This window comes from Protopterus annectens, chromosome 15.part0 (assembly GCF_019279795.1).
Source record: "Protopterus annectens isolate FY-2018-M chromosome 15.part0, PAN1.0, whole genome shotgun sequence".
NCBI lineage: Eukaryota > Metazoa > Chordata > Ceratodontiformes > Protopteridae > Protopterus > Protopterus annectens.
The window spans coordinates 550,744,166-550,756,790 of record NC_056749.1 but is presented as its reverse complement, the minus strand read 5'-3'; the positions used below and the strand labels follow the sequence as shown (position 1 = coordinate 550,756,790).

The 12,625-nt window shown below is 39.4% G+C and overlaps 1 protein-coding gene across 4 annotated transcripts in view; it reads right to left on the bottom strand.

Moving 5' to 3' along the window:
* LOC122789918 (neuroligin-3-like) overlaps positions 1-7,805 on the bottom strand; it is a 1,591,643-nt gene extending 1,583,838 nt beyond the window's left edge. Inside the window, exon 1 of one of the 4 annotated variants that reach the window (XM_044057375.1) lies at positions 7,420-7,805. The gene's annotated coding sequence lies outside the window, so the exon portion shown is untranslated. Of the gene's footprint in view, positions 1-6,687; positions 6,843-7,419 lie in introns of those variants that run through there. The other 3 variants (XM_044057377.1, XM_044057378.1, XM_044057376.1) reach the window with 3 other exon arrangements.
* Positions 7,806-12,625: the final 4,820 nt, after the last annotated feature.

The window sequence follows — 12,625 nt, the reverse complement described above, 5'->3', positions numbered from 1 at the left end:
GAAAAGTTTTGAAATGATTTATTGTGGTCTTGTTTTTTTATTACAAAAACCTGGCATTTTACAGGGGTGTGTAAACTTTTTATATCCACTGTACTCTGTGACAGGACCATAATGTGTGATGCAGTGTTACCTGGATGCATCTTCAAAACTATTAAGGCTTACTAAGGAAACATGCAACTTACTATTTAAAAACTTACAATAAAATATATTTTCAATGAATTTGTGATGAAGCAGGGTTCCTGTAGTTCTTCATACACATCCCTACTACTTAAATATTCCTCTGACAATTCTGCATAGAAGGCCTTACTCACATCTCTACAGATGGATTTTGGGATAAAGTATACATACATCATGTAGATTAGCTTGTAGACAGGGTCTGACCTACGAAACCCTGTGTGTGTGATGAGGGGGGTGATCAGTAAAATTTAAAAATAACTTTAAATCCAACCATCTAAAAAAGTGAAAGCCCAAAACACCCTGTGCTATAATACTAATAATCCATGGTTAGTATGTGGGTTCATGAATAGATCCAAGCATTCATAAATGTATCACAGCATAAACATAACCCATATCTTAACCATAAATTAAAGCATAGCATACTGATCTAGAATCTTCCCTCAGTCTGTACACTGTAAACATGGTAAGTACATTACATATTTACATGAAAGAATGCATAGATGTAAAAATGCTTGCCACAGTGAGTATAGGTGGAAAGTTTTCTGCTTTGCATGTGCGCGCACACACACACACACACACACATGGTTAAAATTTCTGTATAACTTACTAGTATAAACTTGTGCAGAATTTGTTCTAACATATGTATGTATATACAGTAATTAAATTATTGTTAATTATTGTTTTGGTTGGTTATCAAGTGTGTTTGGAAAGGATGTGTAATTTTGGAGTGGTGGTTCTGCTAGATTTACATGAGGAGCTTTCTGTAATGTACTTAGCTATGCCAAGCGTGAACACATTTAACATAGTGCAGTGTTTTACCAATGCTTGTAGAACTAGCCAAGCAGTACTGGTAGATATAGCCAGGCCTTGGGAGAAAGCACTACTGCCTGCGGAGATAGACAGGCTTTGGAACTAAGATTGAAAAAGCACTATCTGCAGAGACAGACAGGCTTTGGAACTAAAATGGAAAAAGCACTACCTACAGAGATAGACAGGCTTTGGATCTAAGATGGAAAAAACACTGCCTACAAAGTTAGTCAGGCTTTAAAGCTATGATGGAAAAAACACTGCTTCTAGACACAGCAATGCCTTGAAGCTATGATGGAGAATGCACTCCCTCCAGATACAGACAAGCTTTGAACTATGATGGGGAATGCACTGCCTCCAGAGACAACCAGGCTTTGGAGCTAAGATAGAGAAGGCACTGCTTTCCTGTTGCATCTTGATTAAAAGTGTGTTAAGAATAATATCTTTTAGAGACTACCTCTCAAAAAGTACTGACATTTAGTAGATGTTTAACTTGCTAAATAGGGGGCAGCAGTTTAAATTTCTAAGCTTCTACACTAAGGTCCGTAAAGTAAAGACGTACTCTCAGTTACTTTCTTATACAACTCAGTGTGTTACTAGATTACTGTTGCTTTAATAAACACAAGAGTATTAAAGGTTAAATTTTCCAAAAGGTAGTGAACTTGTTAGGATGGAGAAAAATGGTTCCTAGGAGACAACTTTTTGCTATACATTCTCTGACTTTACAGGGATGCAGAAAGTGGACAGGCTGATCAAAATATACTGAACTAGTGTACAGCGTTTTCCTAAAACAACTTTGAGCGGACATATATGATTTAGTTATGTTTAAAGGCCTAGTCAGGTATATAACAACATGGCCAGTAAAGTGTCCATAACCGATTATTATTAATAGTATACAGCCAGCCACTGGGCCAACAGACTGCTATGCTTACATTTCTGCTGGAAGGGAAACCATGTTGCTCAATTCCATATTTGCCAAGGTAGTCTTTCAGTTGGTGTAAGACAATTAATGTTTTAAGCATTTCTATAGCTATAATGGGGAAGCTATCTGCTAGTAACCTACACTAACCATCAATTTACAGTGGCGACCTGTGCATTGAGTGTTTTTTTCCTAGCCGGCCACTGACAGCAGAGCACTGACCAGGCACTGGGCACTCCTTCCCTGCTTCAGCCATGCAGAAGGGGCTAACCTCAGTCTGATATAATGCAGAGACTGGCACAGGCTGACTAACACCTGCTCAGCATAGTAAGCAGCAGTTCACGTAGTAGGAATACAATTACCATTGTAACCAGCATGAAATCCAGAATCAGCCAGCCCTCTAATACTCTAAATTACAGAATCAGCCTTCATTTTGTCCTGAAAGGTTTTCCTCTTGCATCAAAGGAACCATCGTCACTTGACTGTGAGCATCTTTTTCAGCTGTAGCTACCATGATCTGGCATCATATCATGATCATAATGTCTCTAACACAGCAGCCTGTTGGTTCCCTTCAGGCCGCAGGGATCATGAATGGAGGGTATCATCCAGTCTCATAACGTATAACTTCATGAGCACAGAAAAGCGCTGTGCATCCGTGGGACCTCTTATCCAACCTATGCAAGACTGCTAAATGAAGTTTTGGAAAACACATCGAATAACAGAGCATAAACAACAGCCATGTTCATGTTCCTAGCATGGTCATGCAATACATTCTGCTTTATTATAGCTTAGAAACTTTATAAGAATGCAAAACATTTTCAGTGAAGATCTGGGAAGAAAGGCTGAAACTAAAAACAAAAATGAATAACCTCATCTAGAATAATTTATAAGCTTCAAAACAACTGTTTGCCCTAATGTCAGCACTCAACTAACACATCATTCACAAAACCTCTAAAAACCACTGCCATCACTGCATCAAATAACCTAATGCTAGAGTCATGAAAAGGTGAGGACAGCTTCCACAGGGAGGCCCGGGGCTATTTCAGGGAAGGCCAAAGCAAATCTGAAAAATTATGAATAATTAAATAGTAATTCAGTATTTATTTTGTGTAGGAACAGATTAAACACAAAAGGATGTGTACATTTATTGCAAATTAATATTAAAAATAGAAAATTGCTAAGCCAGATCATGATTATTTCAAGGGTGTGTTGTGTTTTTGGGGTTATCTGCTTGTATAGAGGGCATTATATGTTTTTGCATGTGCGTGTGGAGGCTCTGATATCTAGTGAAGGCATGGGGAAATTTCAAGGAGTCTGTGTAATGCAGTCCAAGAACTTCTGATCTAGAGAGTATTTTCCAGCTGTTGCATACAAGAAGCACAATGCCATTTCTACATGGTTTCTCATCATCAGCAAACGTTAAGCATCTAGCTCTTAGGAAACCTCCAGAATGAGGCAGAACTCAATTAATACATGATCCACTTCTCAAGGAATCTCTGGACTTTAATACCCATTCAGTGCTTAAGTTAATATATACAGCACCTTCTAAATGTATAAGCCAAGAAACTAGTTATTCTCTCCTCATAGCACCAATTGTCATCAGCACACACAGTATAGTCAAAATTTTCCAAAGTAACTCCTTAATGCAGCATCTGACTTAATCATGCTACTTGTGCAGTTTTATCAGTAGAGCTACATAAAGCATGTTACTTGAAGAAAACATGCAGTAATGTGCATTGCAGTCCATCCTGTACCTCTAAATATGTCATTGCTACATTTGCATTTCACATTCAGGTGTATGAATACCACTATTTTTTTAGATTGTAGAATTCAGGCTAACATCCAATATGCACAGTACAGTCCAGCTTCAAAAAACATGGAATTCAGCATTAATCACAAAAGTACCTCCAATGGCAACAACCAAAAACTGTTTACATAATTTAATACCCAAATAAGGAACCCATCAGGATGTTGCCTTCAAGCAATGTAACTGTGTTACATTATAATCAGCCAATGAAGTATCTATATCTTCCAGAGCTTGCAGAAACCGGTATCATTAATCCTTACAGTTCTTTCCAAAGTCCATATCAATGGAACGCAACATCAGCCAACCTCCTACACACGTCCTTAACAATAGAATACATGGAACAATAGCACTAAACAGCCCTTGGTCATCTTCCAACATTTAGTCTTACAATGTAAACTCTTCTCTTGGGTACCCCATCCTTTTCAATTGTACTTATGAATCTATTCATTTTGCACATAAGATTTTCCAGCTGTAAAATCTGCAAAATGTAACAAACATTTATTTATTTTATAATTTTTCTTTCAATGGGTGAATTTATACAAATATCCGTTTCAGCCACATTCTATGTCTAATAGGCAGATACAGATCATTGCATAATGTAGCCATATGTTACATATGATAAAATGCTGTAGTCATTGCACTTATGTGCAAGTAATAGCTGTTCAACAACAAACACATAAATGTAAAACTCACTGAACAAAACTAAATATGTTATTTCTTCATGTAAAATGAAAGCATTTAGAATTTATTTTGACATATTAGCAGTTCATTTTTCATGCCAGATTGTAATCAATGAAAAGTACACATACAAACTATCACCCAGTTTCCAGTGCTTCAAGGTGCTATATCTCCTGAAAGAAAACCAATCTACCTTTAGAACACTTAAACTCCTAAAACTAAACTTAGTCGAGCACTCATATTACTTAAGGGTTGCAGTGAGCTTAGCTAAAAACACATCATTCTTTACCAAAAAAATCACTCCAATTGGTAATAACCATGGACTTCCCATGCAATATAACTACCACAGAACCTTCTAAGAGCTACAGACAGACACAAAGTGACTGCCAGATGCATCCGATCCCAAAAGCAGTATCACCATCCCTCTTAGTACCTCCTAATTGCAACATTCATGGAGCTTTCTAAATACATCATCTTTGAAACCCACATATTACATCTACTCCATAGTTCCTAAATGCAGCCAATGAAATCCATATACCACAAGAGCATTACTCTGAAAGGTCCAACATCCAACCACCATAACTATAACAGTGCAGCTCGTCTACAATAACACCATCTTCTAATTTCAACACTTCTCTGTCCTAGCATCAGCAAGTCCTGATGGTATTTTTCAACAGAAGCTACCCTGGAATACAGTATCATGGAATTTCCCACTTAAAACATTATCTAATCTTCAAAATTCCAGAAAAGCCAGAACATCAGTAAACCAACTTCATCCCAACATCTACAGTGAATGGGGGTAGTTGTGGAAGCCAACAGCAACCAATACACTGTATTCCACAATTTGTACTTAACACTCTTCAACTGCCCCCTACAAAAGGTGTTGCAGACAGATAACTTGGCGTCGCCCAATACCCACAGCAACAGTTAGCTATGGTACACATGGAAACCTAGATCAGCTATCCATGTCACCCATCTGGAAAAAAAAAAAGAATGTACACCTTGTCAACAATCAATATCACTACTGAAATGTTCTCTCCTTGTAACAGTCATGTCATTCAATTTGTTCTCATTCTCTCAACTAGATAACATTGAAAACTACCTGGTGTCCCCTGAATGGTGTAAAAAACATGTAATTCATAGCACTCACAATAGAAAATAATCATAAATAACAATAGCTGTTTAATCCATCACCCAACTCATTGTATAGCCCGCAAACATAGCCAAAGAACTCCATGTACCACAAGAACATTACTTTGAAAAGTCCACCGTCTAAACACCATAACTATAGCAATAAAGTCATCCATCAATAATGTCAGTTACCACTCCAGCAACACCCAAAGATCCACCTGTCATCCTGTGTCTTGAAATGCACAAATGCAATTACTCCTGTTTCGTAACAACCAGTGTACAGAATGTTCCACAACTGCAACGGTATAAGACTTAATTCCAAAAGTCCCAACAGCCCTTCCAATTTGCAAAGGCCACGTCATTATCCATAAAACACCTGTAACTGCAAAACGTACGGATAAAACATGGCATTAATGAAAAGTGAAGGTTGGGCGACGTGCACTACCCACAGTGCCCACTACATTTCATGCCAAGCATTGCCTCCCAAATGCACACCACAGTAAGCCTGTCATAATCAAATCAACCAAACTGTAGCGTATCTGCAGTATAACCAGTCTAGTAATACAACAACTCAGATTTATGCACCAGCAAGGCATGTAATAGTTACGACTGCGAAGGAGCTCATCATCATCGAATCAGTCCTCGCAACACCTATTCTGGTTCTATTTCAACAGCAAAATGATCCAAATATGACAAGACCTATAACACTCGGCACCGTCCTCGGTCCTTAATTCCCAAATCTAACATCTGTTGTAACGGTGGCAACAAAAACAGTCAATAATTTTCTTGAACTTCAGTTCCTATACTTCATCAGCGACAATGCCAAGATTTAAGCATCCGTGGGGTATCCCAACAGCACTTATTGCCTGTGTGAGCCCCCCACTTGCTGGAAAGCCACGGTACTTTATGGCAAAGTGCAATCACGCATACTGTGCAGCTCCGGCTACAAGAGCTAGCCATGCGGTATGGCATCCCAAAGTCGGAGTCGTTCTCATTGCATTCTCCACCATCTGCAGTGACCACGTACCAGGCTGCTGCTGTTGTGGCCGCGACGGCGGAGAGGATGCAGCCGCTGTGATGCCGGCGGAGCGCCCCTCCACCATGCATTCGGACGTGGTGCTGCAGAGGGTGGCACAGTGCGAAGAACATATTTCTGCATCCAACTCACCTGCCGCTCCCGCCTCGTCACCGATCCGGGGGGCTCGCAATACGCCTTCAACCCTGCCCCGACAGTCGTGCAAGGCTTGTAACACTTCACCCTGCCTTCCTTTCGCCTTGGTCCGCTCACCAGCCTAGCTGCCCGCCAGCCGAATCTCTACCCGCGGGGCCGCGCAGCGCGCTCACGCACCTCCCGGCCCGCCAGCATGCAGCCCCGTTATAGCCGGCAAGCGGCGCACGACCACTGTCTGTAACCCTTTCAGCACTGCGACCGGGAACAGCGAGAAAGTCAACAACATGGTGGTGATGGGGGGGGGGGGGGGGGTGTATATTCTAGCCTGTTACAGTCCAGAACGCGTACGTACGGAGAAACTGTGCCTGTTGATATATTGACCAGGCTTACATTCTCCAATTCCCTGTGGTGTCCTGACGTGCAGTTTAAAACAGCACCAAGCAAGGAGAAGAAAATGCTTCCCGTTCTCTAGATGCCTGCATGGCCATGCAAGTATGGTTTTCATAAATCATACAGTAGTATAAATTACCATCCGAACTGTTTTTATCCTTTGATATTGCCAAACCTTGAACTCGTCCCTTATTTATCAGGCACCCACGTCGCGCGCTCTGGGTCGTGAAAAGTGACAGTGACCACGTTACACACTTTCATACTACAGTTATTTACACAGCAGAACATTGACCTCCAGCCTCGGATGTGCACACTAGTTACACTTTCAGCTTAGGATACCTGGACAGGACAAGCCCTTATCCTCTCTGGTGGAATGTACACTGACTTCGTTTCTCCCTTTTTGTCGTTGTTGCCTGTTCAGCTTCATTGCGTTTTTCTCATTGTCTCATTCACTTTTTCAATTGGGAATGTAAAGCCTGATCATCTCATCTCTTTTACTCTATGGGATGTTTAGCCTCTTTCTGGATAGCGTATTTTGTTCTTTTTATTGGTGTCATCGCGTCCTTTCTCCGTACTTTCACTGTTTCCGTGTGCATTGTCCACCCCCGCAGTAGCTTAACATCTCTAAGGACAACGACATGTTTGTTTTCAAAACTTGAGAATGTCCAGGGAATATTGTTCTCCCCTTCTCTTCATAGCCCTGCTCTGTCTGATAAGAGGCACTGAACTCCCTTTTTATTTGCATATAAATATTATAAAGGAACGCTTCCCCTCAACTCCCACACCGGCACTTTCATCAATTAACCTTGACTGATCACTTCCTGTCCATTCTTCAGAAGCTCAGATTGTAAATTCAACGTCCACCGCACACACACACTCATACTCACATAGTGCTGCCACTTGTCCCACTTTGCGAGGAACTGTCCCTCTATGGGTAGGGTTGCCACCTTTTCAAATGGCCAAAGTGGGACATTTTCGGGACAAACATCAGATTTTACAGGCCAACACATACCCACGGTCAGTACAAAGGATAGAACTAAACTTTTTTGCCTAAATAATAGCTTATTCTTGTAGCATTTTAGTTGCTTATTCTGTTTCTTATAACATTTAGGTATTTTAGATATAGAATAACTGTTTTATGCAATTATTGCATAAAATATAGGACATAATTATGTCCTACAATCTCAGGACATTTGCCATTTTTAATATTTTTTGTCAGGGCACAACTGCCCAAAGAGGGACTGTCTCTCGCAAAGTGGGACAGGTGGTAACCCTATCTATGGGCAGTTGTGTCCGTCTAAAAATTGTAAAAAATGGCAAATGTCCTGAGATTTTAGGCCAAAATTATTTAATATATTTTATGTAATAGTTGCATAAAACAGTTATTCTTTATCTGAAACACCTAAATGTTACAAGAAACAGAATAAACAACTAAAATGCTATAAGAATAAGCTTTTCTTTAGGAAAAAAGTGAAGTTCTGTCCTTTCTACTGGCTGTGGGTATGTTTTGGCCTGCAAAATCTGATGTTTGTACCACAATTGTTCCACTTTAGGTAATTGAAAAGCTGGCAACCCTATACACACACTGAAATTGTCCCTTGGGGAACTTAGACTTTCTCCTCTTTTTCTTTACTCTTTCCAAACACATTGATCCCACTTGTTTATTAAAGGATCTCTCCCTCTCACACACCAGGAGGTTGGCTTTTTTTCCAAGGGAGGTGGTTCGCTTCTCTAGTGAACTTCTCTTAGGACTTATATATCCTTTTTATGTCTGCAGACCTTGCATACCTCCCAGAGACAGTGTCTACCTCCATTATTTGTGAGGTTACTTGTTTGCTAAGGCTAGCTCCTTCCCATGAACAGCACTACCTTTTGAGGATATTGCCATAAACATGCCTATACACAGCAGATATCCACATTCCTTTCTACAGGAATTGAATGCCTTAAGAATGATACGTGCTCATGCATTATCTTTGTAAGGGGATAGCCAGTATGACTTTATTAAAAGGACACCAGTCTCAGAGGGTGAATCCAAACAGAACTACAGATGAGACAGTAAGGAAGTCAAAAAATATATGTCAATATATAAAATGTATGTTACATGTATTATGTAACAAAAATAAATGGCAACAAATAAAAATTCATATCTAAAAAAAGAGAGACAGGTGAAATTTGTTTCACAGAAAATAAGATGTTTTAATGCTATTTATGTCAAAGATGACTTAATTCCGAAAACTTTATGATAGGTACAATCAAATTACTGGTTCCATCTTGATCCACTCAAAATCAATGCTTTTCTGTAACATATTATAAACTTACTCAGTGGGAGAGCTATCAATCACAACTGTTTAATAGAAGATATTAATCTGGTTTTGCAAATTCAGCTGCTGCCTTTATTACAGAAAAATCTTGTACTTAAATATAAACACCCTACTCAATAAAGCATGAGGCAAACAGGCAGATGGTGTAGTCTGTTAACAACAATCGCTATAGCAAAAGTGACAGGACAAGTGGCAGTCATACTATATAAAGTTAATTCCTGATACCGCTTTTATCCAAACCACCACATCATATTCAAAGGAGTTAGCAGGAACAGCATACTTCCTTTTTTTTTTTTATTTTAACAACTATTTTATCATGGCAATAACCTCTATTCTATTTTATAGATACTTTGCACAACTTTTGGTGACTCTTGGCATAGTTAAAATACTAATTTTGCTTGATCGCTGCATATAAAACAAATTAGTGTGCCACGTTAACTAATTCTGGAAACAAATTTTTAACTACAGCCAAAAAAGTGAAACAGTACCATGTCATAACATAAGAACCAAGATTAAATTTGTAAATGGTAAAGCGTTAAGGGACTATGATCTGAGAAGGAAGTTACTTTCAAGCCAGAATATGTGAAAACCCTTCCTTAGTATGGAGTTAGAAGATAGATATGAAGCAAAACAGTTAAGAATAAAACATCTCATCAGAAGAGCCCATAGGACCTGAAAACAATAAAAGTGGCACAATATACTAGTCCCACCGCATGCATTTTCTGGATGCATTCATGTAGCTGTAATACTTTGCTATGTGTATGCATGGTTTTAGATTAAGAAAGAAAGTTACTGAAATCCACCCAGGCTGGATTTATTAGGTATTTCTCAAGGATCAACACGTTCGCTAACTCCATTACTGTAGAATACGTTTGCAATGAAAATCAACTAGATTTCTATATGCTGTCATTAGCCTGATTCAGTAGAAGACAGTCATATTTTTCCACATTACCACTACATCATTTCTTAGTTATTTTGATTTACAGAATGAAAATGTCTGATGTTGTAGCTAGGGTATCCCTATGTGGGTGTCTTCTTCATGGTGCAGAACCCAAATTAGAGAATTTGCAGAACTTTGGAGGAAAAGCAGTTTGTTCCTGATACAGATAAAGTTGCAAACAGAGCAGCTTCTGCAATGCAGTAGTAGAGTGTGAGAAAGGTGATGACCACATGATCCTAACAAAATCTGCCTAATGTAATACTTATCCTTAGTTATATTATGATAAAATAATTGACTGTAGTACTTGATGAAACTGATCCCCGATGAAAATGAGATCTGAAATAGTGTGAATGAAGTATAAATGTCTAACAGGAGCTGTGCAACCCCCCTGGAAATGATATATACCAACTCTGCGATCACTCTACATTGAGGAAAATGGTAAATCTGCTGATCATCTTTGTACTGTGACTCCATGCAAAAGCTTTGCGTTTTCAGAAATTTGATCATATCATCTCACCGATATGAATTTTGAGTTTCTGCAAACTCGATCAACAGATAGGGATTCGTATATCCATGTCTATTAAATCAAACATTTACTAAAGGTGAGAAGGAAAGTTGTTTTCCATGGCAGCACAGATGCAGAAGGGGGGGTGAGCTGTATTGTTAAGCTAAGACATACTTAAGGGTACGAAGCATCTGTCAATGAATGGATGCATGATTCCTTCACAAAGAGAAGCATTCCATGATATTCAGATGAAATACAATAATGAAGACTATTTCAAATAGTAAAAAAGACAGCCTGAAGCAGCTGATAATACTAATAATGTATCCTATGTCACTGGATTCATTTATCCAAGTCTTTTGGGTTTCTAATACCATGATAGGAATGGACAGCATTCCTAATTCAGGGTATTATCAAAGTTTATGAAATTAACATTGTTCCTATCTTTGATGTTAGCCAAAAGTCCTCTTTGGAGTTACATGTATGGTTGCACATCTAAATATGACTGTACACTCTTTTTTATGAGACCCTTTGCTCCTACTAGTGTTGGAACTATCTGTGCCTCTTTCTTTCGCATTGCTGTCAATTCTGCCATTAAACCTTATTTTATGACTTTATATCTCTCTGTACTTGAGATACTGTAACTGGAAGGTGTAGTCATTTCAATCATCAATGCTATTTTCGCCATTTTTTCACGGACTTTTTAATCTGGTTTTCTTGCATCTACTTTTTGAATTGTTGGTAATAGCTTCATAGGTTGGTTCATAGCTTCATAGGTTGGTACTAGGCTATCAGCCCTAGGGCCTATACAAGCCTAGCCATAACAATTCCCAGGCTATTTCTTCCCACAATATTTACTTCCCTGGACCCCTGTCTAGCAGGGTGACTGATGTGTTCCCCGGGTTGAATTTCCTATCGCCCATCCAATCGTCAAGGTTCCTTTTGCAGAGGGCTAAGTAGGCACTCTGCTTGACATGTATGGGCAGTCTCTTCAAGAGTCTGGGGAGTCTCTGGGTCAGGAACCTATCCCTCCAGCATGTTTTGTTCATTGTAATGACAAGATTTAGTTCTCTGGAGCGTGTGGCTCTGAGGGATTGGGATTTCTTTAAGTGTAGCATGTGCAACAGCTCTGGGTTTGACATGGCCTTGTATGTTAAGCAGAGATTGCATATGCAACAGAGTATAGCTGGAGTTTTTTTAAATGGTCAGCATAGGGCATCTGCTTTAGGCCTGTAATTCTTTTAGTGAGGTATTTCTGCAGCCTTTCCAGTTGTTGCAGATGTCTTGAGAGTTACATACCAAACTGGGCATTGTATTCTATATTGGGTCTAATGAGGGATGAGTACAGTGGGACAATGACCTCCTTTTTTGTGGATGAAAAGCCCTTAGTGATGAGGTGTGCCATATAGATGGATTTCCTTACTGTTGTGGCAATGTGGTTATCGAAGGTGAGACCACTGTCCACCTGTGTACCTAAGTCTCTTATCACACTTTTGATGTTTAGTGTACTGCCACCTATGTGGTAATTCATGGGTGCATGTTTTTTCCCAAAGGAGATAACTATACATTTCTTGGCACTGAGCTTGAGCCCATGGCTCTGGCACCAAGCATCTGTTTCTGTAAGGCCCTTTTGTAGAATATCCACATCATTTGGGGATTCAGTAATGGCTCCCAGTTTGCAGTCATCTTCAAACTTTGTTAGCCAGAGTCCCTTAGTGCTGGTCTGTACTTCAGAGAAGTAAATGCCAAACAAGAGTGGTCCCAGGACTGACCCCTGAGGTA